At 36.1% G+C, this 27,559-nt stretch overlaps 1 protein-coding gene across 37 annotated transcripts in view; it reads left to right on the top strand.

The window, feature by feature from the left end:
* The window catches only part of WNK1 (WNK lysine deficient protein kinase 1), a 134,239-nt gene that overhangs the window by 1,776 nt on the left and 104,904 nt on the right, over nt 1-27,559 (top strand). The gene's annotated exons all lie outside the window — the stretch shown is intronic.

The following is a 27,559-nucleotide window of genomic DNA, read 5'->3' as shown; positions in this document are numbered from 1 at the left end:
TTTAGTTGGTGATCACACAGGCATTTAATAAACTGTAAGAAAGGCTTCCTTCTCTGGATAAATAATTTGGGACTAGAAAGTTATAGTAAGTGGTTGATACAGTTTCACCTAATGGTGCATAAACCTTATGATAGCTAGCAGTGATCTGACGTTGTTAATTAAAACTAGTATGTCTTCAGCCCATTCACTATACTGTGGGTAGTGCAGGAGCTTATGTAAAATTGTATATGTGCTTTGAGAGTCGTAATGTCATTATCGTTGTTTTAGCTTTGTTGTAAAAAGTTTTTAAGCCAAACTTTCCCAGGAGTACAAAGGAGTCACAAAGCTTCCTTTTTCACCTCTCTGGGAGGTTTTCATGGTGTAAATGAAATGATTTTCATGGTGTGTCATCCTGGTTGACAAGGATATTCTAGGTTTAAGTAGCTGGGTTTGGGCTACTTGTTGCTTGACCTGTAGCAGCTTGATTGAATGTTGTCCTCACCTGGAAGTGAACATACATAGGTTATTGGAAGAAGCAGAGTTGAACCGAATGAAAAAGCCACTTACATTATACATGAAAAATGCCAGTATCCATATTCTTCTTGCCAAGAAAATGGACCAAGCTGAATTAGGATATGAAAGTACCTGAGTGATCTAGGAATTTATCTATTATCCATGAACTAATATGTTAACACTTAATCCTTTGAATGTCACCTTCCAAATGACCAAGGCCATATCAAGTGTGAAGGGAAATTAACATGTGGAAGGAAGTAAACTTCAAAACTGACAGGTTTTTTTGGAATGTAATTTCTTAAGTTTTATAGTTAGTGATATAGAACTTCTAAGGCACTGTGAAATAAAACCTACTCAATTTTATAGTGTTTTAGAGTTGGGAAGGTGGCAGACCTTTTTTTAAAAAAGATTGTGAAACTATAACTTTATTCTGGTTGGTCAGTCATACTCAAAAACTTAGGTCTGATTTCTTTTGGTTTACAGGCGGACACCTGTTTCTTTTTTGTACCTCAGGTGCTTATTGCTACTGATCCTGGATTTTATTCTTCTATAGTTTCATGTTTGAATAGGTGCTTTTTAACAGTTTTTTTTCTTCCTTAATTAGTTACCTTACTCTCTTAAGACTAGACCCAAGTAAATGTTGAGCACCTTATGGATGCAATGTGTGTGTTTTCCTTTTTTGTCACTTGGAATTTTCTGATACTTTATTATCCTGAAACTAATGATACAGTGGGGAAAAAAAACCTCAGTTTGTCTAATGTCAGAATAAGAATTTTGTCTAAGCTTCTCAGTTTTTCCTAGAACTGATGACTTTTTAGATTTTTGTTCTCTACCTAGGCATGGTCATGGATGGTTAAACAAAAGAATATCTGCTATCCTTACATATAATAATGTCGCCATGTTATTTTTACATTAGTTCAGGGTTTGGCTGGAGAACCAAATGAGTCCTAGTTCATTTGTTTGGTACCCTGGTTTGGAACCTTCCATATATGTCATTTGACCCTACTTCTACAATTTTTCATTTTGGTTTTTAAAATGTGATTATCTTAGCCCCAGGATCCTTTATAGCAGTAGTTGGACAGTGTTTATGATTTTTTGGCCAGAACTTTTGCCTAATAACCTGTTTAGTAGGTTAATGTTTGGGTTTTTGTCTTTGGATCTAAACTGAAGGACAAGCCAAGGGATTACTAAATCACTGGGAAAAAAGGAAAGCTTTTTTCACTAAATGTATATTTATTAATATGCATATTTTTCTGTAGGAGGACTGGAGAAATATTGTGTTCAGTTGTCGAGTTAAAAATCTTGTCTATTAAAACTGGAAGAGTTCTTAGGTTATTTTGCCCAGCTGCTTATTTGATAAGTAAAGAACCTGAAGTCATAGAGCAGGTAAATGACTTGCTTGGGTTGATAAAGAACGGAAATTAAACTGGTTGGGATTCTAATAATTTGAGAAATGTTAAAGCATTTGTAATACAGTAGATGGTTAATTAGTAAATCTCAAATGAAGCTCTTCTGTTTTGGCTGGAAGTTACTGTCAGATTTTTGGAGAAATCCTATCCTGTAACCATGGCAAATTCCAGACTTCTGATTTGGGTGTTGATTTTATCACTTCAAATGGAGAAATAAATAGGCTTTTTGGGGTGGAGAATGGGTGAGTGTGGTATACAAGTAAAATTTGTTTCGATCAAGCTTATTTTTAGAGTCACAATATGCATAGTTACTTAGTAAAACAAATATTGACTCTTAATAAATAATATGTAGGTAATATTTTGATACCACAGGATTTGAAGAGATAACTGAGATCTTTTAAGATGAAAATTTCTTTACGTGGTTTTATTAGGTAGGCTGTGCTTTAATTTTACTTCTCTTTTGGCTTGGTCAGAAAATGTTATTTATGGACTTTGCAGAATTTACGTTGCTTTTTTAGGAAGGGTTCTTCTTTGCTTTTCGTTTTAAAGAAACATAGCATAGTTTGCTTGAAGAAAACATGGAGATTCAAGAATGGTTGCTCTACTCTAAGCACTTTCCTCCCCATGCTACTTCTAAATACTGAGTTCACTTGATATATTGATGAGATTGTTACCAGAGCTACCTGAAAGGAGAGGTCAAATCATAAATTTTGATTAAGCTCCAAAATACTTACAGCCTATTTTTCTCTGGGTTTTCGCAAGTTAAGAGTCATGTCTCATCATGAGTATATGATATTAATGTTTTATGAAAAGTTTGTCAGTGCTGCAGAAATTGGATGTGGTTCTGTGGTTAAGAAACCATAACATTTCTTTGCTATAGTTCTTAAAATAATTCATTGAACTGTATCTTCCCATTTGAATATTGAGGATTTTTCTTACCTGTATTTTTAAAATTTGTGCCACATTTCTTGTTTTTTAGGAACCTGCAGTAACTCTTAGTTTCAGGAACTGAATTTCAGGGAATAGTCTTTGGAGTTTTTCTTGTTTGTTTTTAAATTCTCCGAGTCACTGATTTTTGGAGTATGGGCAGAATTCAGGTAACTCAAGGGTAGCTGCTGTGCAAATTAAAGAATGATTGGTGACTTGTTCGAAGTAATCCTTTGTCCCTTCTAAACAGGACCGAATAGAATTAAGGACAGGATAATTTTGGGTAGGTAAGATTTAATTTAAAATATATGTAGATTTATTGCATATATTTTAAATTATTATTATGATTTATTGAAAAAGAATTACATTTAGGTTGATTTTTTTTTTTAATGATATAGCTCTTAAGTCTTAAGGGCTTAAATGTTTTCCTTTTCTCTTATTTACCTTTAATATCACAGTTGTTTCTAGTGTAAGAACTTGGAAAGAGAGATTTTCTTTTGGGTTTTTTTTTTTTTTTTTTTGCGTTACGCCGGCCTCTCACTGTTGTGGCCTCTCCCATTGCGGATCACAGGCTCCAGATGCGCAGGCTCAGTGGCCATGGCTCACCGGCCCAGCCGCTCTGCGGCATGTGGGATCTTCCCGGACCGGGGCACGAACTCGTGTCCCCTGCATCGGCAGGCGGACTCTCAACCACTGCGCCACCAGGGAAGCCCTTTTGATTTGTTTTTGATGACCATTTTTTAAATATAGATTGATTGATTGATTGATTGATTGATGGCTGCGTTGGGTTTTCATTGCTACACATGGGCTTTCTCTGGTTGCAGTGATTGGGGGCTGCTCTTTGTTTTGGTGCGGTGGCTTCTCTTGTTGCAGAGCACGGGCTCTAGGCACGTGGGCTTCAGTAGTTGTGGCTCACAGGCTCAGTAGTTGTGGTTCATGGGCTCTAGAGCACTGGCTCAGTAGTTGTGGCTCATGGGCTCTAGAGTGCAGGCTCAGTAGTTGTGGCACACAGGCTTAGCTGCTCTGTGGCATGTGGGATCTTCCCAGACCAGGGCTTGAACCTGAGTCCCCTGCATTGGCAGGCAGGTTCTTAACCACTGCGCCACCAGGGATGCCCAAGAGATTGTTTTTGTGTAAAACAAATTGGGAATCTTTTGTTGCCTGGTGACTCAGTTCACTCTTTGACATTTGGATGCTAGTGCAAGATCCTGGTCATTTGAAAGTCATCCTAGTTATTAATCCCTGTGGAAACGTTCATCTAAAACGGGGCTCTCATTTTCAGAAATCATCTTAAACCTGTTATTTGTGTTTTCTGGTAACTTCTAAATTTTTTAGATAAAGCTGTAAAAACAGCAAGAGTGGTTATGTTTAAATTAAAATTTCTGAAAATGTTCATATACTAGGGAAAAATTCACTATAATTAGTTATCAGATTTTGCTGTACCAGTTCTTTATATGTACTTATTGTTAGCATCTTGCATTTTGCTTGGTCCCGTGTTTAAAATAAGTCAGTCAAGTGTGCAGGAATAGGTGAGACTTAGCATGACCTGAATTTGGAGAAGGCACTATTTTTCTGCAGTATAACACAGTGATTAAGAACTTAAAATGCCTTTCAATTCAGATCCTGGTTCAGCTAATGATTGTGTAACCTTGGGTAAACTTCTGTGCTAGTTTCTTATCTGTAAAATGGAATGTAATAAGAGCACTTATTTTACACAGTTGTTGTGATGATTAAGTGAATTAGTATATATAAAAAACATTTAGGCTGGCACATAAATATTAACTGTGATGATGCAGCATCTTTTTTAGGCTGTCTTTGAGGGTACTGATGAAAATTTTGATTTGTTTACATTTATGCTTGAAAAATGTAGCAGAACTCTTACTTTGGCTACCATACTTATCGGAGAAATGTTGGAGTTGAACATGGTGTCATCAGTGTTTTCAAATTCCTTAGCTTTAGCTGTCCTCTGCCTAACTTTCTAATTTCATGACCTGTCACCTTCCCAAATGGCAGCCTTTCTGAATTACTAGTTTCCTGAATTTACTAGGATCTTTCCTCTTGGGATCATTCTTATAGTTTTCTTCACATTGATTAAAAATCATGTACATTCTTTGTCTACTCCACTAGTCTTTGGGCTTTTTGAAGATGTAAGTATCGATAGATGCTCAATATACTTTGATAAATATTAAGTTTTTTCTGTTATTAGAAGTAGTTGTAGATCTCGGGGTTGTTTGATCCATATTCCTTGCCTTTCATTGGTCCACAGCAGATTTTCTAATCTTGTATTTGGAGATTGACTCTGGTATAATACAACACTGTATAACGGAAACCGACTCAAAGGCAGAAAACTTTGTTGCCCAATTACCTGACCCTGAGTAAGGAACTTAATCTGTAACACTGATTTATTAGTAACATGTCTTACTTCACAGGATTGTTGAGAAGCAACTGAAATACTATGTGAAGGTACTTTGAAAAATGTAAACGATGATTCTTTTAAAAAAAATCCATTTTGAAGGCTCTAAGTTATCACTTGTTACAAATTAATTATTTTAAACTTCTTAGTTAAAGTTGGGTTTTAGGAGCTTTTTGTTCTGTCAGTTTAGGGATTTTATTATATCTTAAGGAGGGGAGTAGTTTTTCAGACTGAAGAGAAATTGCCAGAAGCTTTTCTTAAGAGTGTTTTTATTTGGAAGAGGACTGTGCCTTTGACAGGTGGCAGGCTTAATTTTGTGTGTGGCTTTAAAAAGATTGGTTATTGATATGTTCTGCAGAAGAGGAGAAACTTTAGTATTTGTTTGGTTTTGTGGTTGACTTAATTGATTGTATAATGTCCACCTTAATTTGTATTAATTTAGACTTTTCAGGTGGGCGTTCATAAATAATTATTTTTTGATGTTGTGACTTGAGTCTTGGCATTACAAGATTGACATATTAAGTGTGCTGTGCTACATTAATGTGCTTAATGATTTTTAGAAAAGAATCATCAGATAAGCTGTTTGTCACCACAAGCAAATACAGTTTTCCCTGGAATTTAAGAAATCTTAAGAAACGTAAGAGTTTAAGAATAATTTAAGAAAGTGCTTGGAAATCTACTTGGTATAATCGTCATATTCGGGTTAGTTAAGTAAAACCACTGTTTCTGTAGATGCCTTTTGTGCAGGCAGGGTTCAGCTTCTCAGTGACAGATGATCTGTGTTTTGGTCATTATGTACATGGTGAATGGTCTTGTGTTAATCAAACACTAATATATAAACCAAACAGAGGTGAAGCGAATTAGTGAATCAAATAATTATTGATGTACACATTTCCTCTATTAGTCGATAGAAGTAAACAGGTTGTTTGGGATAATGATAGGATCATCTTCATGGCTAAAAGTTTTGAGCTAAATAACATGATATGCAGTCGCCCTCCATATCTGCAGGTTCCGCATCCACAGGTTCAACCAACTGTAGATAGAAAATATTCAGGAGAAAGAAATGCCAGAAAGTTCCAAAAAGCAAAAGTTGAATTTGCTGCACTTGTAGCAACTGTGTTCATAGCACTTACATCGTGTTTACAACTATTTATATTAGCATTCACATTGTGTTAGGTATTATAAATAATCTAGAGATGATTTAAAGTATACAGGAGGATGTGTATAAGTTATATGCAAACACAGCACTGTTTTATAGAAGGGACTTGAGCGTCCGTGGATTTTGGTATCCATGGGGTGGGGGTTGGAGAGCGTCCCTGGAACTAGTCCCTGGTGGACACTGAGGGATGACTGTATTCATCTCTTTGTGGATATCCTTTTTACTTGGACTGGTAGATCATTGTGGATTAAGGTAAGTTTGGGAAATACAGCGTATCATCTCTTTAACATGCTGAAGAGTTCCTAGACATTATCATATTTACACGCTCTTCCAACTGTCCTCACACCCCTCCCACACAAATGCTCAACTGTAGGTGGTGGAGAGAATTTTAAGCAGAGAAGTTAATTGGCAGATTTGCGTAGTAGTAATTGTGGAGAATGGATTTAAGGAGTACGAGGGATGTGTAGAGTTTAGTTTTATGTGTGGGTATGAGATTTCTAGGGCCTGAACTAGGACAGTAATAGAGGAGTGGAATCTTTAAATATTTAGTAGATAAAATATGCAGAGTTTAGTGATTAAGGGGAGTTTGGAGGAAAAATGAAGCATGGGTAAGAGGGTGGGTGGGGGATAGTGATGGTTCTGTCAACTGAGGGAGGGAATAAGAAAGGAGTTTTGTTTTTTTGAGAGGGGAAGGGGTATGAAGATGTGTTCAGTTTGACATGTTGACTTTGAGATACTTGTGACACCTCCAGGAAGTTCAGCCAGGCTGTTGGATACATTCATGAAGCTCAAATAATGGGTCTGAGGTAGAAATAGAGGCTGTTTATATTAGTCATAGCTGAAATAATGGAAGTAAATGGAATCATCTAAGGAGAGGATATATATGAAGAGAGAAGTAGAGGAAGAGACAGGGGAGAATAATGGGCCTAGGGCAAAATAGGAATAATTGATGGATGGGCAAAGGAAAAAGGAGCCCAGGGGTTAGGCTAAGTAGAACACTAGGAGAATGGTAATATCAAGGGAATAAAATTCCAGGAGGGAATATAGCAGAGAAGTCCAATTGGCATAGTAGTAGTTGTGGATAATGGATGTTAGAAGGCATAGAAAAAAAGTGTAGAGATTAGTTTAGGCAGTTGAAGTTGTTTATTGCATTTGGCTATTAAGTCATTAACCAACAACATTCAAGATTATCTACATGAGAGGGGAGGTTGCATAAGGGAGGAGCGCATAAGTAGATGTATAAGTCTCTGCTAATATCCTAGATTTCTGGGCTGGTCACTGTCAATAAAGTTCTCTATCTATAAAGCCTTAGGTGGCTATTTAAATTTAAATTAATTAAAATGAAATAAAAATTTAAACTTAATCCTTCAGTTGTACTGGCCACATTTCAAGTGGTCAGAAGCCATGTGTGGCTACCATACTGGATGGCACATATAGAACATTTCCATCATGGCAGAAGGTTCTGTTGGAATGTGCTGTATCTAGATGGTGTGTTAAGTTGTGCTTTAAAAAAGAAATAGCTTTATTGAGATATAATTCACACCACAAAGAACATACAATGTGGTGGTGCTTTTATAACTGAAGTGTTAAATATTTTTTAAAAATGTATTCTCTATTAATAGTAAAATAGTACTTCCTTTTTTGGAAAAGATATACAAAGGATGTTATCACAAACTCACATATACACGCAGAATTAACAAAAATTAACATTATGTCACATTTGCTCCAGATATCTGGTGATCTTAACAGTTTCAGAAGAGTGGAAACTTTGCAGTGGGTTTAAAGAATGGCGGAGGGAGGTTAAGAAGTAGAGACAAAACTAGTAGGCCATTTCTTTAGACAAGTTTGAACAAATACGGGGCAAGAAAGATTGGGTAAGTAGAAGGCGTGATCAAGGATGACGTGGATAGATAGATGATCAAGGAAAGGTCTAAAAAGTTGAGGCATTGAAATATAATATTTTGTCTGCTTTCTCTGCTTCAGTATCTATCGTAAGTGTCTATTCTAAGCCAGTTACTGTTTTAGTTTTGGTTATTCTTTATGAATGGTTAAATTCAATCTAAAGAGTTTTCATACTTCATATGCCATTTATCAACTAGTTTCCAGAATACTCAGTCGTTGGGAGTGATGTGCTGATTCTTAAACAGTTTGTTTCTCTCCTGGCATTAATGCTACCTTTGCGTATTAGTCCAGTGATACATACTTTATTAGGGGAGCATCTAAAATGACCGTCTTTGTGTGTCACTTGAGGAAACAGATCTCCATTACGAGAAAGATTCTTAATTATTATGCTGTTTCTAGGATGTGGTCAAAGTGGACTTTTTTTTTTTTTTTACAACAAAAAGCCTAAAAACTGCATATACTTTCTTCAGCCCTTGTCCTTTTTTTTTTAATTTGTTTATTTTATTTATTTATTATTTTTGGCTGCGTTGGGTCTTCATTGCTGTGCGCAGGCTTTCTCTAGTTGAGGCGAGTGGGGACTACTCTTCGTTGCGGTGCGCGGGCTTCTCATTGCAGTGGCTTCTCTTGTTGCGGAGCACGGGCTCTAGGCGTGCGGGCTTCAGCAGTTGTGGCTCGCGGGCTTCAGTAGTTGTGGCTCGCGGGCTCTAGAACGCAGGCTCAGTAGTTGTGGCACACAGGCTTAGTTGCTCCACGGCATGTGGGATCTTCCTGGACCAGGGCTTGAACCCGATTCTTAACCACTGCGCCACCAGGGAAGCCCTAGCCCTTGTCTTTTTGAAGAGTGTTCCTTGCTAATTAATCTGAAAAGCATTAATAATTACTAATACTTACCTAATAGGACTTTTTTTTTCTTGTGACAGGCACAGTTCTATGCCCATATCATATTTTTTGTTATTTTCACAACAACAGTACAAGGCAGATACGTTCTTACTTTTATATTTGGGGAAGCGAACTCAGGTTTAATAACTTGTTTAAGGTCCCAGGGCCTATCTGAGTCCTTGTTTTTTCCACTGCAAAATACTTCAGTTGAACCAGGAAGAAGTTTGAGTTCTAGTGGAATTCTAAGTCCTTTTGCTCTGTTTAGCAATTATAATTTGTTGTTGAGCAACATGTGCCTTTTATACTTTGAGTTCATGAAATAACTCTCCACTTCAGTGGCCTTTTAGCTAGTGTACATATATAGATGCTATAAGGAGGGAGATGGCGTGTTTGTTTTATTAACTTCTTGGTGTGTCCAAGGTTTTTTAGATGTTATTTACATTGGTTATTTACATTGGATATAGAATGTTCTGTTTATTTATTTTTATTAGTTTTATTTATTTGGCCACTCAACATGCGGGACCCTAGTTCCCCGACCAGGGATGGAACCCGCGCCCCCTGCAGTGGAAGCGTGAAATCTTAACCACCGGACCACCAGGGAGGTCCCTAGAACGTTCTGTTCAGACTTAAATCTTTAAGGAGAAGGAATATTATTTCTAGTGTTCTATGTGTATCAAATTTCTACCTAATAGAGACAAATTGAATGGTTGTAGTGTTAGTGGGATTTTGGTCAGTGGTCTTTAGATGACTTCTGTGTATACAGATTGTTCATATTCAAGTTTTACATTGTTAGTAATAATTAATTGGACTTACAAATTCCTAAAATTGTATCAATGCTACCTTTTACTCACCAGGAAAGCAGACTTAAGGATATTGGATCTACAATGAATAGATCAACATGTTAATTGCTATTATATAATTTCCATAGGACTTAGTTTTATTTACTTTGGAGACTGAGGTTATAGTTTGTAGCTTTAGTTCTTGATACTGACAGTATGAATTGACTTTTTTCCCTGATTTTTTTTTTTTTAATCTTACCTCTTCTTTTTCCTTCTCTTCACTGTTTACTTTGACATTTTATATATACTATTGGGAAGTATTTGCCTCTCTTGTTTCTATGAACTCCAAATAGAACTCTTGTATAAATTACATAATTATGTTTTGAAATCCTCTGGAATGTTTAATTTATTCAGCATTGTTATGGAAATAAGATGTTACCTCATCTCCAGTAAGATTTCCTGGTAAGTTAAGTTTTCTTCTCCAAGTAACAAGACTTTGTATTGTAATAAGTTTGGTAATACTCTTAAAGTGCATTAGTGGTATTTGCTTATATACCTACCCACCAGCACAGAATAATAAGCATATCAACCCATAGGCCTGGATTCCTGGATATTCTTTAGGCTAAAATGGTTCTTTGAAGTCAGACAATCCTATACCATTACACCAGGGGTAACCATACTTGGGGCACACAAGATGTCACCTCAAAATATGACAGATTTACAGAATATTACTGTTGTGGTTAGAGTAGCTGGGCCTCTAAGGGTTTTCAGCTTCAGCTACACACTGTGCAAATCACCCCTCCCTCTTTCATCCCCAGGCATAGGGTTAGATTTTCATTCTCCTTTATTTCAAGGTAAGTTGCGTCATTGTGTATGTATAACATGGGGGAAACTTTGCTGCCAGTGGACCTCATTCAGGGCCATTTAAGTGAATCGGAGAATTTCTAATAACAGTACACTTAAAAGGGAACACCTTGGAGTCTTAGTTGCTTACCAGAACACTTTCTGGCCTTTTTTTTGCATACTTTCTACACACTTTATCTTATTTCAGGACTATTTAATATTACTCATAGGGATAGCTTATATCAAGTCAGAATAGAGTCTGCTGTGCACCCTTTCTCTTGGTCCAGAGAATTTGCTTCAGTTACCAACTGAGAAGGTCCACTCAAGTGGTTCTTTCAGAAAAATGATGATGACTCCAAGGTACATTGCTCTTTTTTGCCTGGACAAAAAAAAAAAAACCACCAGAAATTTTTAAACATTAGACTCAATTTAAATATTGGTTCTGCCTAACCAAGCACTCTACTACATAGAGGTGCTAGTTTAGATTTTACTTTTCGTGAACAAACTGTGTTGCATTTGTACCAGTAGTTTCTTATGTCTCTACAGATTTTTTTTTTCTCTTGGACATAAGTGGAGAGGGGGGAGGGTTAGTGATATGTTGCTGGTGAGCATCTTATGGCTAAAGCATAGCTTTGATTTCTGTGCTGAGAATCTTGACTGTTTTCCATTCCTCTTATAAGGACAGAAGTGAAACTGCCATACTTCCCAATAATACCACCCTTACAGGCTTTCATAGATCTTACTGAGTATTCACTTGGTTTGAATACCTTATTAGTTTAGTATTTTAAACATCTATCATCCTTACCCTCTACAGTGACTAAAGATGACTTCTTTAACAACCAGTACTTAACTAAATGTTACACAATATAATTTTTTCCCTCTTCACATGATGGACAGATAGTAATACTTTTAAAAACTTTTTACTGTGAAATACTTTCAAACATAGCAGTTGTCCCACATCTGGCCAGAAGCTGCTTCCTGTGTCCTTTTAATTAACATGATCTTATCATTTTTTGATAATAATCTTACTTTTTGTACAAGATATTCCAGGTTCTTCTTCCTCTTTCTGCATCCCAGCAGTGGACCAGCCATTTCTCCAAGGAGCCTGGTTCCTTTTATGGTAGAACAGAATTCAGAAAATGAGATCTGGGGGTCAAGTGTGCACAAGGCTCCTGGGGCATCACTGTTTCCAGACTCTTCTAGTGAAGAGTTAGGAAATATTTATGTGTATGCATGTGTTTTTGCCTCTGTGTGTGTGTGTATACATCTATATCTATTGAAAACCATGAGTTCACGTTGATATCGCTAATGCTCATTCAACACAGAGTTCATTCTAGCTTCCCCCTTTTCCATATATGTACACCCAACTTCTCTGAGAGTGACAGACTTGCTTCTCATTATCCTAAATGTATGTATGAATTGGCATAGTCTGGAAATAATTTATGTGATTTTTACCCCTGATTCCTGGCAGAGCTCCTAAATGCCTTGGAAGTTCCAGAGGGATGGGAGTATCTTTTGCTCTAATGAGGTGACTCTTGACTGGCTGGCCCTTAGATGGCTTCAGGGTAGGGACTGGTCACCAGAAAGACCCTGCCATGATTCGAGGGTTGGAGCTTTCAGCATTATTCCCACCTCCACCTCTGTGGGAGGAGGGGAAGAGGAGCTGGAGATTGAGCTACTCACTGATGGCCAGTGATTTACTCAACCAAGCATATGTAGTAAAACCTCCATAAAACCCCCTAATCAACAGGGTTTAGAGAGCTTCTGGGTTCATGAACACTTCAAGGTGCTAGGAGGGGGTACATCAGAGAGGGAGGGCATGGAAGCTCTGTGGCCCTCCTCCTCCTATACCTTGCCCTATGCATCTCTTCCATTTGGCTGTTCCTGAGTTCTTTGAGCCACTCTGGCAAGTTGTCAGACCTGAGGAGGGGGTCATGGAAACCCCGGATTTATTGTTCGTTGGTCAGAAGTATAGGTGGCAACCTGGGACTTGCAAGCATCTGAAGTGGAGACACTGTTGTAGGACTGAGCCCTTAATCTGCGGAGTCCATGCTTACTCCAGGTGGTTAGTGTCAGAAATGAATTGAATCCGTAGGACACCCAGTTGGGGACCAGAGAGCTGAAAAATTTGTTGGTGGCATGAAAAACACCATGCCATTGGTGTCAGGGTGTTGAGAGTACAAACAGTTCAGAGTAGCCATTCTCTTAGCTCCTCTGGGCTGGTGTCCCTCAGGCACCCTTCTCACTGCAGTGGGGCTACCATCCCTTCTGCCTCTAACATCTTCTCTGGCGGCAGTAGTCTTTTTTTTTTTTTGAATTTTATTAAATTATTTTTTATACAGCAGGTTCTTATTAGTCATCTATTTTATACATATTTGTGTATATATGTCAATCCCAATCTCCCAGTTCATCCCACCCCCACCACTTTCCCCCCTTGGTGTTCATACATTTGTTCTCTACATCTTGGCAGCATTACTCTTTTAAAATTAATTTACTTTCTGTCCTTTTACATTCTCTCTGCTGCTGCTTTTGGGGATATGATGCAGCTTTTTTTTTTTTTTTTTAAAGCCTTACAAGAAAACAGGTGACATGAACTGCCATGAATTTGCTGTAAATACAGATAACTTCTATGAATCTTAGTATCAAAATTATTCATAATTAGTGTTTTCTAAGTTTTTTCTGATGAAAATTTAGCATCCAGATTAAGGCACACTGTGTATAAAAAAGACACATTGGGTTTTAGTATTTTTTTAAAGTTAAAATATTCCAATTAAAAAATTGATTACATGTTAAAATGATAATGTTTGGATGTATTGGGTAAATAAATATATTATTAATTTCATCTGTTTCTTTTTACTTTATTTAACGTGGCTGCCTGAAAATTTAAAATTGCATGTGTGGTTCACATTATGTTTCTTTTGGCCACCACTGACCTAGACTATTCTGTTAAAATAAAATGTTGTAAGAGAGCTGATGCTGCAGTAAATTAAGTTTACTACTTCCTTTTAAAAAATATCTTAACACCTTCCTTTTTGTAGTTTATTTCATTAGCACCCTTTGCAAACCATAATTCTTTTGCTGTTGCTGAACATAGAAATTTGGTGTTTTGTTCTTTTTCTTTTTTTATTTATTTATTTAGGCTGCCCTGGGTCTTAGTTGTGGCATGCATGCGGGATCTAGTTCCCTGACCAGGGATTGGACCCAGGCCCCCTGCATTGGGAGCCTGGAGTCTCACCCACTGGACCACCAGGGAAGTACTGAAATTTGGGTTTTTTAAGTCTTTTCTTTTTGGTTTGTGGTGCTTTTAATACCTGATTATTATGAAAATTGGCATCCAGTTCTTTAAAATTTTATCTTTTGTTGTTTTCCAGCATGTCTGTATCAGAAATATTTCTTACGGTCTTATTCTTTGGGTACTTTAGTTGTTGCCGAGAGAATGTTAGAAGTTAGTTTTTTGACAAATATCTTGAAATACTTGTAAACACTTTTGTCTATTTCAAATAAACTGCTACTGCATGTTTGGATGTATATCGAACGTGTAAACTTGCTGCTTTATTTATATTCTTTGATCATTACTGGCCACTGTGGCTCCTTAACCTGGTTGACCAATTTAGTGCCCATATTCCTGTTTTCATGATGTCGAGAAATAGTTTTCATTGATTTTTGGTGTCTTTTGCTCCTAAAAAGAGACATTATTTATAGGTCAACAACTTATTTGCGTTATTTTCCCAAAATAGTTAATTTTTTGACTAGCTGTTCCTGTACAATAAATAAGGATGAAAAGATTACTGAAAATGTAGCTAACTGCTTTAATAAAGTTGTAAAATATTTGAGATGCCAAGACAGTGCTTTTCAAACTCTTATATGGTAATTTAATGGCCCCAGAAACCTATTTTCCTTTTGTATAAGGACCTTTTAATAGTCTTTTTTTTTTTTTTTTTTTTTGCGGTACGCGGGCCTCTTACTGTTGTGGCCTCTCCCGTTGCGGGCACAAACCCGTGTCCCCCGCATCGGCAGGCAGACTCTCAACCACTGCACCACCAGGGAAGCCCTTTTGATAGTCATTTTTTAGAGCTACATGTTAATTTGATTTTGACTCAATTATCTGAATTATAAGCTTCATTTATTTCTACCATAGTTTTTATAATCACACACAAAAATATTTATAAGAAAATTTTATAAAAGTAACACATTCTCATTATAAAAATTAGTAAATTAGAGGGAAAAAGGAAATAAAAATTACCTGGAATGTATCTCTTCATCTAGAGATAAGCATTGTTAACATAATTTCTGTGTGTTTTTCTCTTTATGGCTGTGATTATACTGTATGGTGGTACAGTTTGCCTGTTTTACTGCATAGCAAAAACATTTTCCCATTTAAAAATTTGAGGTTTTTACAGAATCCAACAACACATTAAAAGGATCATACACCATGAACAAATGGGATTTATCTTGGGGATGCAAGGATTCTTCAATATATGCAAGTCAATCAATGTGATATACCATATTAACAGATTGAAGAAGAAAAACCATATGATCATCTCAGTAAATGCAGAAAAAGCTTTTGGCAAAATTCAACACCGATTTATGATAAAAAACTCCTCAGAAAGTGAGCATAGAGGGAGCCTACCTCAACATAATAAAGGCCATATATGACAAACCCATAGCAAACATCATTCTCAATGGTGAAAAACTGAAAGCATTTCCTCTAAGATCAGGAACAAGACAAGGATGTCCACTCTTGCCACTATTATTCAACATAGATTTGGAAGTCCTAGCCACAGCAATCAGAGAAGAAAAAGAAAGAAAAGGAATACGAATTGGAAAAGAAGAAGTAAAACTGTCACTGTTTGCAGATGACATGATACTATACATAGAGAATCCTAAAGATGCCACCAGAAAACTACTAGAGCTAATCAATGGATTTGGTAAAGTTGTAGGATACAAAATTAATGCACAGAAATCTCTTGCATTCCTATACACTAACAACGAAAGATCAGAAAGAGAAATTAAGGAAACAATCCCATTCACCATTGCAACACAAAGAATAAAATACCTAGGAATAAACCTACCTGAGGAGGTAAAAGATCTGTACTCAGAAAACTATAAGACACTGATGAAAGAAATCAATGATGACACAAACAGATGGAGAAATATACCATGTTCTTGAATTCGAAGAATCAATATTGTAAAGATGACTGTACTATCCAAAGCAATCTACAGATTCAGTGCAGTCCCTGTCAAATTACCAGTGGCATTTTTTACAGAACTAGAACAAAAAAATCTTAAAGTTTGTATGGAGACAAAAGACCCCGAATAGCCAAGGCAATCTTGAGGGAAAAAAACGGAGCTGGAGGAATCAGACTTGCTGACTTCAGACTATACTACAAAGCTACAGTAATCAAGACAATATGGTACTGGCACAAAAACAGAAATATAGATCAATGGAACAGGATAGAAAGCCCAGAGATAAACCCACACACCTATGGTCAACTAATCTGTGACAAAAGAGGCAAGGATATATAATGGAAAAAAGACAGTCTCTCCAATAAGTGGTGCTGGGAAAACTGGACAGCTCCATGTAAAAGAATGAAATTAGAACACTCGCTAACACCATACACAAAAATAAACTCAAAATGGATTAGAGACCTAAATGTAAGACCAGATACTATAAAACTCTTAGAGGAAAACATAGGAAGAGCACTCTTTGACATAAATCACAGCAAGATCCTTTTTGACCCACCTCCTAGAGTAAGGGAAAGAAAAACAAAAATAAACAAATGGGACTTAATGAAACTTAAAAGCTTTTGCAAAGCAAAGGAGACTACAAACAAGAAGAAAAGACAACCCTCAGAATGGGAGAAAATATTTGCAAACGAATCAACAAAGTAACAATCTCCAAAATATATAAACAGCTCAAGCAGCTCAATATTAAAAAAAACAAACAACCCACTCAAAAAATGGGCAGAAGACCTAAATAGAGATTTCTCCAAAGAAGACACACAGATGGCCAAGAGGCACATGAAAAGCTGCTCAGCATCACTAATTACCAGAGAAATGCAAATCAAAACTACAGTGAGGTATCACCTCACACCAGTTAGAATGGGCATCATCAGAAAATCTACAAACAACAAATGCTGGAGAGGGTGCAGAGAAAAGGGAACCCTCTTGCACTGTTGATGGGAATGTAAATTGATGCAGCCACTATGGAGAACAGTATGGAGGTTCCTTAAAAAACTAAAAATAGAATTACCATATGACCCAGCAATCCCACTACTGGGCATATACCCAGAGAAAACTGTAATTCAAAAAGACACGTGTACCCCAGTGTTCATTGAAGCACTGTTTACAATAGCCAGGTCATGGAAGCAACCTAAATGCCCATCGACAGATGAATGGATAAAGAAGATGTGGTACATATATACAATGGAATATTACTCAGCCATAAAAAGGAACGAAATTGGGTCATTTGTAGAGACGTGGATGCATCTAGAGACTGTCATACAGAGTGAAGTAAGTCAGAGAAAAACAAATATCGTATATTAACGCATATATGTGGAATCTAGAAAAATGGTACAGACGAACCTGTTTGCAGGGCAGAAATAGAGACACAGATGTAGAGAACAAACATGGACACCAAGGGGGGAAGGTGGTGATGGGGTTTGAGGGGGGATGAATTGGGAGATTGGGATTGACATATATACACTAATATGTATAAAATAGATAACTAGTAGGAACCTGCTGTATAAAAAATAAATAAAATGCAGAAAATAAATTAAAAAAAATTTTGAGGTTTTTAGATCAAAACCAACAAATAGTGTTTATAGTCATAATTGGTGTGTGTGTGTTAATATAGCTGTGATTATGCTATTAAGGTGGCATAATTTGCTTGACTTATAGAAAAAGGCATTTCTCATGTTAAAAATTTGAAATTTTAGATAAAGTACTAAGTATTTAGATAAAAATAATAAGTATTTGTGCACTGTTATAATTGGTTTTGACTTTTTGCCACTGCACATGCAGTTATGACATCAGTTTCAGGACTAACATTTTGCTCTTAAGTTAGTATGTACAACACTTGAATTTCTACTTGAGTATGTATTATTTCTTTTTAATTCTCAGTAAGACAAAATCAGTTAGAATGTTTGGCTCACAAATGCCAGCATTTACTTTCAGCTAAATCTTGGAAACTGATCATTGATGCATTTGATCACTCTGAACAGAAGTTTAAAAGTCATGGTTGGTATATTGCAAAGCTTATTAGTTTTTTCACTTTCAGCCTTTGTTGAGAGATTAGCAGAGAGTTCATTCACTGCCTCTTATGATTTTGGGCATGGTCAGAATATTTTAAATCAGTAGTTTGCTTCTAGAACAGTTACTGTGGTTGAAAAGTTTATAAAAGTTGAGTATTAGGGGCTTTGATAATGGTACATTAAAAGTTCTTTGAGGAAGTTTAGTTTTGTATATTGACTAAACTACAAGGGGAAAAAAGCCTTAGTGTGCTTTTTCTACTTCCTACCCACTCCAGATAACTTAAATCTGCTTCCTTTATTTAAATTTTCAGCTAAGTGTACTCTAGAGCTGCTGTAGAACTCTACAGAGATGTTTTGAAAGTATAGGAAATTCTTAATGCATTTAAAGTGGACTGCTTCCTAATTGTTTTTTTCCATTATAGAAGGTATGTAGACGCAGAGACATCTTAGAGGACAGGGAAAAATAGAAACCAAAACGACCCCTCTAAATTTCCATCACTAAAAGACAATGCTGATGTATCATTTTGGAATATTTTCCTTTTGTTTCTCCCTACCCCTCAAGGTGGGTTTTATACTTATTCAGCAAATATTTATTGAACTCCTATGTGCCAGGTACTTAGTTGGCAAATAGAGGAAAAACCCTGCCCTCATGGAACTCACGTTCTACTGGAATCATAGGTGTGTGTGTATGTGATCATATATATTTAGATTTTAAAAAGGTGTCATTTGTGCACTATTATAATTGTTTTTGTTACTTAGTACTACTGCACATGCAGTTGTGACATCAGTTTCAGAACTGGCATTTTGATCTTAAGTTAGTATGTACAACACTTGAATTCCTATTTATGTATTATTTCTTTTAAATTCTCAATAACAGAAAATCAATTAGAATGTTTGGCCCACTAATTTTACACTATGATAATTTTGTAATTCATTGTAACATAAGAATTAGTATAAATATTTTTAACAGCTGTATGATAGTTCCTTATGTGGAAACAGCATAGTTTACCCCCAGGGTTATTATATTTTTGATTATAAATATAGTAGGCATGAGTCTTATTTTATAGGTTGTATCTATGAAATACCATATTCCTATTTTACTAAAATTAATCTGTGTTGTGTCCTCACCTAATTTAGTCGGTTGTTATTCTGCTGTACACCTCCTCCTCCCCCCCAATCCTTGGATAGCTTCATCTAATCCAGAACCTTATCAGGAAAGTCCTTTCTAGTCTTCTGCCTACACTGCTTGTCATTGACATGCTTGTTTATGTTAAGCCTGGAAGGTTCTTTTGAAGGCCAAGTTAGCAAGACTATTGGGTAATAGGCTCTTCTCTAGAACTTTCTAAAACAAAGTTCTTACCGTCATTGTCTCTCCATTACCTCCTCACCTCCCTGTGGGGCTGAGGGTATTGATCATGGTCCTCCAGTTTCCTCCTGCTCAAACTCCTTCTCATTCCTTTCATCCCCGCTCTCTCTGGTTACTCTCTTTGGGCATGGGCTTTCTCAAACAGAAGCCAGCTGAGGGGATTGTCTTCTAGTTGCTGGTTCTAAAATAACCCAAAAGACCCTGAGGCTAAGGACTTCAAAGGCTTGGAATAGGGGAAAGGAATTCACCTATTGCCTTGTGAGCAAAACACAAATTAATACCTCTGATTTCACAGTTGAGAACTATTTTCTTAGTGGTAAATTCAGAAATGGAATTATTGTTTCTAAGAGTATGAACAAATAAGTATTGTCTACATATTGTGAGATTGTTTTCCAGAATAGATACAGTGACCCAAGTGAGAGTTGTTATTTTCACTGCCCATTTATCAATATATTATCTTAAAACTTTCTCATTGCTTTATATTTTATGTCTTCAGGACTTGTCCCCATATGCTTGATAACAAATTGTATTCCCTCTTTTGTCTTTTGATATATTTTGTCTACTTTCCAGTGCTTTTCTCCCTTAATCAATTTTCATAAATTCTTCAAATAAAATTAATATTATTAAAATTAATATTAATCAGATTTTCAGCAAATCTTTTCCAGTGCTGGGAACTGAGTGTCAACGGTACAATATTCTTTTTTTTTTTTTTTTCTTCATAAGACTTATTTTTATAGAGCAGTTTTAGGTTTACAGCAAAACTTGAGAGGGAGATAGAGATTTCTCAATATACCCCTTTCCCCCACACATACATACCCTCTCCTGTTATCAACATCAGTCACCAGAATGCAGAATGGTACTTTTTTTTTTTTTTAAACCAAGGACAAACCTACACATCATAATCACAGTTTTGGTGTTATATGTTCTATGGATCTGGATGAATGTATAATTACATATTATATTATATCATACAGAGTATTTTCACTTCCTAAAAATCTTCTGTGCTCTGTCTGTTCATCTCTTTCCCATCCTCACCTCTGGCAACCAGTAATCTTTTTACTGTCTTCATAGTTTTCCATTTTCCAGAAAATCATGTAGTCAGAATCATGCAGTACACGCAGCCTTTTCAGATTGATGTTTTTCACCTAGTGATATGCATGTAAGATTCCTCTGTCTTTTCATGGCTTGATAGCACATTTCTTTTTAGTGCTGAATAATATTCCATTGTTTGTATATACCAGTTTGTTTATCCATTCACCTCTAAAGGGCATCTCCGTTGCTTCCAAGTTTTGGCAGTTATGAATAAACTGCTGTGAACACCTCTGTGCAGGTTTTTATGTAGATCGAAGTTTTCACCTCCTTTGGGTAAATACCAAGTAGCATGATTGCTGGATTGTATGGTAAGAAATGTTTAGTTTTGTTATGAAACTGCCAAACTGTCTTCCAAAGTACCATTTTGCATTCTCACTAGTAATGAATGAGAGTTCCTGTTGCCCCACGTCCTGATCAGCATTTGTGTTGTTGGTGATCCAGGTTTTGGCCATAGGTGTGTAGTGGTATCTCATTATTTTTTAAATTTTCATTTCCCTGATGACATATGCGGGGTTTTCATGTGCTTATTTGACAGTTGTTTATCTTCTTTGATGATGTGTCTGTTAAGTCTTTGGCCCATTTTTATATCAGATTGTTTGTTTTCTTATTGTTGAGTTTTTTAAGAGTTTGTGTATTTTGGATAACAGTTTATTTCTTGCTAATTTTTTTTTTTTTGTAATCTGTGGCTTTTTTCTAATTCTTTCATATTGTCTTTGATTCTGTTTTCTTCATTACTTTTTCGTTATAGTGAGTCTTCCCTCTAAAGTTGATAAGTACGATTCTTATTTTTCTGATCTTGGTGTTAAAAATTTTTTTTGTCGTTGTGGACTTACTTATGCTATAGTATTAAGATTCAAATTTTAACTCTATATACAGAAACAGATTTTTAACGAATGTATAGCTTCTCATCAGTATTTAAAATTTTACTTTTACAGTCACATTAGTCGTTATTCCCTCATTTCTATTTTCCTTATTAGCATTTAGAGAGTAAATTAAGACATTACTTAATGTGATGAGGTAGACGGCACATCAAGTAACACTGTTTTTTGTGACACAATGATTTTTCATTCAGTTTGCTTTAAATTTCTGTCTTATTATGACAAGTTGTGTTTTCATTAGCAACTCCTTCTAGGGTCTAATGTGAAATCTGATAGAAAGTTTGAAGTGTATGTTTCTGTTTAAGGGACTTGGGAGAAGGGTGAGGATTTGGTACTGTTTATGGACCAGGCACTGTGTTTTACATACATTCTCATTTAATTCTTGTGACACAGAGATCAATCACCATTTTACAGGTGAAGAGGCTGAAATTAAATGATTTTCCCAGATCACAACTAGCAAATGGTAAAGGTGGGAGTTGAGCTCAAATCATTCTTGTTTCTTTCTATTTTTTGCCTTTTCATTCTTGTTTTATGGTTTTTGTTTGTTTGTTTGTTTTTGGCCGGGCTGCGCAGCATGTGGCATCTTAGTTTCCGGACCGGGGATCAACCCCGTGCCCCTTGCAGTGGAAGTGCAGAGTCTTAACCACTGGACCGCCAGGGAAGTCCCAAGTTCTTCTTTTAAAAGCCAGCATGCTTCTTTTCAAACTTTATAGTTACCTAGTAGTGTACATTAAAATGAATAGTTTAGGTTGTCTATGTGTGACCCAAAGACCAAATTGGTAATATTTCAGTTTTTAATCTGGCATTTGATGTTGTCTTAAGTACATGAAGTTAAAATTGAATCTCAATGTGTTCTTCTTTGTATGGCATTTGTAACGGGGCTGGTGCTTTTGGAGAGAAGTTACTTGGTTTTCCAAGGACTTCTAAGAGGCAGTTAAAAAAAAAAAGGGATTTAGAAAGGAATATGAACTATAGAAAATTGGTCAGTAATCCTCTATTTGAGTTGTAATTGTTGACTAGAATGTTTACAAAGACCTATTCACAGAAGTAGGTGCTCATCCAGAAGAAGTTTGGAAGATAAAGGACTGGACTTCATGACCATAGTCCCTTTTATTGCTACTGTGGAATTCTCAGTTCTCATTTTTTTTCAGTTGACACTACTGTTCTGTGATTTATTGAGAATTATTTGCATATGTTAAACCCATTCCATGATGTACATTGTTACTTTTGGTCACTGTTTTCATTGGATAAAATCAGTCAGTGTCTGTGCTTTTCATTTGCTGTTTTTAAATAGCTAAAGAGTTAGATTCTGTGTGAAATCAAGATACAGTTAGATGCTTGTGTTACTTTGGGGCAAATGTAGTCTGCTAGAATTTTGACATAGAGCTAGATATGGTCTACTGTGGAACTTTTACCCAGCTGCGTAATTTCTCAAGTATTGTGATACTACGGGAAGCATTCGAAGAGAGGGAAAGCAAAGCTTGCTATAAGTGTGCTATTTCTTTTTTTTTTTAATAGATCTTTATTGGAGAATAATTGCTTCACAGTGCTGAGTTAGTTTCTGTTGTACGCCAAAGTGAATCAGCCATATGCATACACATGTCCCCATATCCCTTCCCTCTGGAGCCTCCCTCCCATCCTCTCTATCCCTTCCCTCTAGGTCATCGCAAAGGACAGAGCTGATCTCCCTGTGCTATGCTGCTGCTTCCCAGTAGCTCACTATTTTACATTTGGTAGTGTATACATGTCGATGCTACTCTCACTTCGCCCCAGCTTCCCCTTCCCACCCCGTGTCCTCATGTCCATTCTCTACGTCTATATCTTTATTTCTGCCCTGCAACTGGGTTCATCAGTACCTTTTTTTTTTTTAGATGCCGTGTATATGCGTTAGCATATGGTATTTGTTTTTCTCTTTGTGACTTACTTCACTCTGTATGACAGACTCTAGGTCCATCCACCTCACGACAAATAACTCAGTTTCGTTTTTTTTCATGGCTGAGTAATATTCCATTGTATATATGTGACACATCTTCTTTATCCATTCATCTGTTGATGGACATTTAGGTTGCTTCCATGTCCTGGCTATTGTAAATAGTGCTGCAGTGAACATTGTGGTACGTGTCTCTTTTTGAATTATGGTTTTCTTAGGGTTTCTTTTGAAATGACAGATGGTATCAAACATTTAGTATCAAAGTTCACTGTAGTTGCTCAGTGAAACAAATATTAATATTACATGGTAGCTATTTTAAACAACAATTTACCACAGGCTCAGGAAACTTTAGAATGATTGGCATCCAAAAATTTACAATATTTTTCATCTGTCTTTGTGTCCTGTTGAGATAGGGCAGAATTGTACTGTTAAAGTTAAGCTTTGAGTGGTATTTAATTTTGAATTGTAGCCACAGGGAAATGTGACTGAAACATAATTCAGAACTTTTGGCGATGGATACCTTGTTAGTGGCTATAGATGGATTTCAAGCCTCACTTCTTATTTAGTGCCCAGCTTAGAAATCTGTAAGTAGTAGTAGCTGGCTCCTGGTTTCTTAATGATTTCAATTATAATATTTTCACCTAAGGGGAATTATCTTCCAACCTAAGTGATTTCACATCTTTGCTTATAATTAAGGCTAAATTTTGTTTAAACTGTTTACTTAACCTGTGAGAAACCAGAAGAGAGCTGTTGTCTTATAGTATTTAATATTTAGATTTTTCATACCTGTGATTATGATTTGGTGCTTGAGTTTTTAAAAAAATTTATAAAGACATTAAAATTTGTGTAGAAATGCTAATGGTAAGATATTTTAATGAAATATAAATATAATATAAACCTAGAAAAGTTGACATATTGTGACTACTTGATTATCATACTAGGTGAGTAATTTGTTACTAAAAAGTGAGTTGTGGAAATTGGAAGGAAACACTCATGGTGCTAATGCTCATTGTGATTAGGGCTTAAGATTATGAATGACTTAATAATATAGGACAGGACATATCAACTTTGCAAAGAGATTAACATAACCAAGCTATGGAAAAATGAAAGATTTTAAGAAAAAACCACTAGGAATATGTATTTTAAACTGTAGAACAAAAATGTTAAATTCTTCTTAGTAATACTGGTAGTAGTCTAGTAATAGGTATGACTTCTCCCTGGTACCATGGTGAACCCCACCGCAGGGCCAGCGTGGGGTTCTAAAAATATTATTATCAAAATCACATATTGCCAGGAAGCTCAATTTTAAGAAAATCTTGGAACTGAAGGAGGAATAAACATGGGAGGAATAAGCAACTATGGGGAATGTTGTTGGAGGAATGGGAGTTTGCAGTTTTGCGTATTTTACTACTCTAAAATGGAAAATGGATTGTCTGAGGGTTTTTTTTCCTTTACACGTTCAGGAGGATAGCATTCTCTTCTGTTAAAACTGCCACTGATTATATATTTCTCCTAACAGTGATGATCATATTGTCTACTCTCTCAAAAGAGTTGAATAATATATTTATTTTTGTTATATTTTAGAAAAATGAGTGAATGAACTTTGGCAGCTCTTCTGTTTGCATGTGAGTGGTACTTGCTTTCAGATTTAGAATTCCCTGCTGGGAAAATAATCTAAGATATGTTGCTGTGAGTATAACTTTAAAATATACACATACACACATACATTTATATAAATTCCCTTTCCTTTAATCTTCTAAGAGAAAAATTCATATACAGTCTTGTGAATTGACTGGACTGGAATAAAAATACTGGTTTTTAAAAAATATCTCTTGGGCTTCCCTGGTGGCGCAGTGGTTGAGAGTCCGCCTGCCGACGCGGGGGACACGGGTTCGTGCCCCGGTCCGGGAAGATCCCACATGCCGCGGAGCGGCTGGGCCCGTGAGCCATGGCCGCTGAGCCTGCGCATCCGGAGCCTGTGCTCCGCAACGGGAGGGGCCACAACAGTGAGAGGCCTGCGTACCGCAAAAAAAAAAAAAAAAAAAAAAAAAAATCTCTCCCACTATACTGGAGGTTTGAGAAATAAAGAATAGCTAAGACATTTTCTTTTGTTTGGGTGTGAAGGACACCACCTCAGTCAGTTTCCATTTCCTCTTCCGTAAATTTGTTTGAAATTTCTGTGTACTACCTTGGTTTGACTACTCAGCATAAGGCTCAGAAGTCAGAAGAAATAACTTCATATCTCGGCCATTCCCAGTGTTTAGCAATTTTTTAAATCTGGAATTTTGTTGGTAATCATTAACAGTTGTTTAAGGGTGAACAATTAATGTTCTTTATAGAAATAATTTGAGGCATCTTTTTTGGGAGTTCTTTGCACATAATACTATGACTTTATTATGGATGTTAGGAGAAAGGATATAGAAATAAACCATTGCTTGTGGAATGGAATGGTGATAATCTGCCCACCACTTGCAGTGTTTAATCTTTCTTGCTCTTTGTAGAGAGATCACCTCTCTTTAGACTTCAATCATTACATGTTTCTTTTCTTTTCTTACTGACTCAGTTATTGGTGAAAATTTGTCAGGAGATGAGAATGAAGCATTTTGCACGTATACCCAGGTTTATTGTTGTGAATGAGACCACTTAAAATATTTATAATGTTTCATTCTGAGTGAGGTACACAGAGTACCAAAAAAACCCATCTGATGTAATTACATTTTGTAGCACTTTGCTTCTAAAATTTGGACAGAATATAGTTTAGGAAATTTTCATTTATATTGTGGCCCTGGCCATGCATTTTCAAAAGCATTGTGTTGCATTCCTAAACTTGGTGTGTTGCATGCACTACTGAGCATAATGGGAAAAGAAAAGTGCCATAAAAAGCTAAGTACCAAGTAACTAGCTGGGAAAAGCTTTTAATGGGCGAGCTGCTGTGGTCATTAATCTAGTAGAAGAGTACTTGAGGAAATGGTTGCATGTTAAACTGTGATTTCTTTTGGTTATTAGAAACCAAAATAGGAAATTCAGAATTATCCCTTAAATGCTGATAATGTTTTTTAAAGTGGCTTTTTGCAGCCTAATTTAGTGCAGAGAGAATTAAAATGGAAACTTGGTTCTAATGCTAACTGTAGAAGAATGACCTTGGCTAAGTTTGTTGTCTTATTGATAAAATGAGTGATAGAATCTGTTTAAGGATCCTTTCAACTTTAGTCTGTTGCCTTAAATTTGCTTTGTGTCCTCTTGAACAATCAAAAAGGAAGATTTTTACTTTGATTCAGCCTGATTTCCCCAACACTTCTCCAGTTACTTAATGTATAGTAGCTTTGCTATAGACAACTTTTCAGTGGCTTTCAGACCTTTTTAACTGAGCCTCATTCTAAGAAATACGTTTTACGTTATGACCTAGCACATACACATTTTAAATGACAGAAGTTTCACAGAATACTTACCTTAGTAGTGATGAGTTATGTTTTCTATTTCATTTTTTTTTTACAAGGTGATTTACAGTCTACTCTGAAAAACCCTCCATTTAGAGTATAAACTTGAAGCTGCGTCCTTTTTTTTTTTTTTTAACTTGTTAAATCAAGCAGTAAGTTGCTGATAAGTATTTTCCACACAGTGAACATGTAGTGGCTATATGAATTTTAGCTCCTGCCATTGTTTGTTAACACTGTCAACAAGAACACAAGCTCTGAACATGGTGTTCGTTCTCAGGAAGGAACAAATGATAATGATTTTTCGTAACAGCCGAAGTTAGGCATATGCTTAGTCTTCAACGTAGATAATTTAATGATCTGTTAGTTTATTTCTGCTTTTTATTTCATCCCGTATTAATATACACAATACTGGCATTAGCTATGACATAAACCGGTGGCACAAAAAATCTTCAGCACCTTTTTGGATTTGAGTTTTTAAAGGTATTTTGTAGGAAACACAGATTGAATTTTAAGGCATACATGTGCTGTTATTTTAAATAAGTTCTTTGCTTTTGTGTTCTAATCAAGAGATACATAGATAGATATATCTATATATATCTATATATATATGGAGAGAAAGAGATATTTAACTCCAACTTGTCAATCTTTTAGTTCTATCAGATTCCTTTATCTCCCCACAGGCCTCCCCTGCCCCCAGGTTTGAGTTCTTATGGAATTTGTAGATTACTTTTTAAATGTAAGGATTAAAATAAAGTTTTCTTGGAATAATACTTAATATTTGTGACCCTGGACCTCTCACT

Source organism: Delphinapterus leucas, chromosome 11, assembly GCF_059928025.1.
Source record: "Delphinapterus leucas isolate spDelLeu-1000000601 "Yukka" chromosome 11, BTC_Dleu_Yukka2, whole genome shotgun sequence".
Classification (NCBI taxonomy): domain Eukaryota; kingdom Metazoa; phylum Chordata; class Mammalia; order Artiodactyla; family Monodontidae; genus Delphinapterus; species Delphinapterus leucas.
Note: the sequence above shows the minus strand (reverse complement) of the source record. Positions and strands in the feature narration are given on the sequence as shown.